The sequence below is a fragment of the Pygoscelis adeliae genome, unplaced genomic scaffold (genome assembly GCF_000699105.1).
Source record: "Pygoscelis adeliae isolate BGI_AS28 unplaced genomic scaffold, ASM69910v1 Scaffold16, whole genome shotgun sequence".
Taxonomy (NCBI): domain Eukaryota; kingdom Metazoa; phylum Chordata; class Aves; order Sphenisciformes; family Spheniscidae; genus Pygoscelis; species Pygoscelis adeliae.
The window spans coordinates 361,376-363,388 of NW_008825162.1; positions in this window are offsets into that span (position 1 = coordinate 361,376).

Below are 2,013 nucleotides of genomic sequence, written 5' to 3' on the forward strand. Positions count from 1 at the left end.
CAGAGGACACTACCCATAGACAAGCCTCTCAGACCTTGCAGGCAGAGCTTGCTTCCTACAGTTCAGATGCTGCTCAGGATCTCCATAGTCTTGCCTGGCACAGGCTTGCTCCTGCTCATGTAAATTTCTTTACTGAAAGAGTGGTTAAAGATTGGAACAGGCTGCCCAGGGAAGTGGTTGAGTCCCCATCCCTGGAAGTATTTAAAAGACGGGTAGATGAGGCGTTTAGGGACATGGTTTAGTGGGCATGGTGGTGTTGGCTTGACGGTTGGACTCGATGATCTTGGAGGTCTCTTCCAACCTTGATGATTCTATGATTCTATGTAACTGGCATCATGCCGTGCCAGCACACATCACTGTAAACAGATGGCCACTGGCTTCTTTCAGGGCACAGCTGAGCCACCAGCTGGCATCAGTTAGGACATTGCCTCCAGGAGCCTTCAGAAGGTTATTGTTGCCCTGTGCGATTATACCAGAATATGCCAGAATATACCAGAATATGCCCTATGCATGGGTTGATTGGTATTAAATCCTGTTTTAACCAGTAATAAGACTAGATAGGTAGACTGAGGTGAGCTAATGTGCCTTCCTCAGCAAGACAAGTCTTTTTGCTCAAAGGCAGGATTCTTGGTGGGTGGCTGGGGAAACGCAGAGGCAGCAGCACCACAGCGTTGTTTTGAATAATCCCTGTGGATGGAACTGGCTGACAAGAGCTAATACACTAAGACAAATTTTCCCTTTGTTGATTCACATAGTCTTTGCAAATTATCTGGGGTTTTGCTTCTCTGCCCCATGAAGATATCTAGTCAGGATGCTTGCTGTGTGATTCTCTTCTGCTTCTTTAGCTCACCTTTTCTTTAGTACTTGTAATACTCAAGAAGCTTCTCTCTGCTCAAAATGCAAGAATAGCAAGATTTATACATCGATTATTGATCTGTGTGTCTTGCTCTCTCTTCCACTGTATACGTAGTTTGCTTTACAGTGATTTCCTTCTGTTTGTACCATTACTTTTATCTGCAATATCACTCACAGTGATTTTCAGAGACCCAGCAGATTAAAAGAAAAAAACCAACAAACCCCACCTCCCAAGCCTATTCAGTGAAATGAAACCCAAGTAGTACCGATCTTTGATGGAAAGAGAAGAAACTGATTAAAAATTACTAGAATTTCAGCTATGGGTTACATCACTGTTGTGATTTTACATCGATCTCACAATTTACACAGAAAACAGATCAGGCTCAGTTAGACACCACAAGCACAAACATGTAATGCTGACAAAAGGGACTTCTAAGGGGCACATAATGACTTCATGAAAAGCTTTAATTAAGGAGAAGGTATCAAAATATCCCTGACGGAACCCCCCAAATTGTAACTCTCCTAAACTTCAAAGAAAGCTGCAAGGTTTATTTGGGAGGTTTTCGTAACAGATTGCTGAACTAATAGGTGCAGCCATCTCAGATAAATCCTACATAATAAGACTAATTTACTGGATGACATGTTATTGAAACAATGTTGTGCAAGTTACTGAAATAGAACATTAAACACTGAATTGCCTTCCACTATTTGAACTATTTACGTTTAACTGTTCTCACATTGGAGATGGATAATTTTTAGTGTTGTTCATAATAGTGGGAGCACAGAGGATTCACTTTTTGAAATTAATTTGCATGGCTTATACTTGGTGTTTGATCCAAAAACCCATAAACACCATAAACAAACTTTGTGATTTCTTTCTTGAATAATTAGTAAATTTAATAAGGTATATTACTTTAAGGAAACAAAGTTTCTCACTAGAGATCTTGGAGAGAAAGGATTTATCAAACCTGAAAGTGAACATGCTCGGGAGCTGCTGCAATTGCCTTATGTAAATGCAATATGAAAGGAGGGAAGGAGAGGGGGAGAGAGAGAGAGAGAGAAATAGCTGCACCCTGGCTCACATAAAACTTTGCACAAAGGGCTGCAGAGGTTTGAAAGAAAGAGTTAAATATTTTCTATATTTTCTTAACCTTTTAG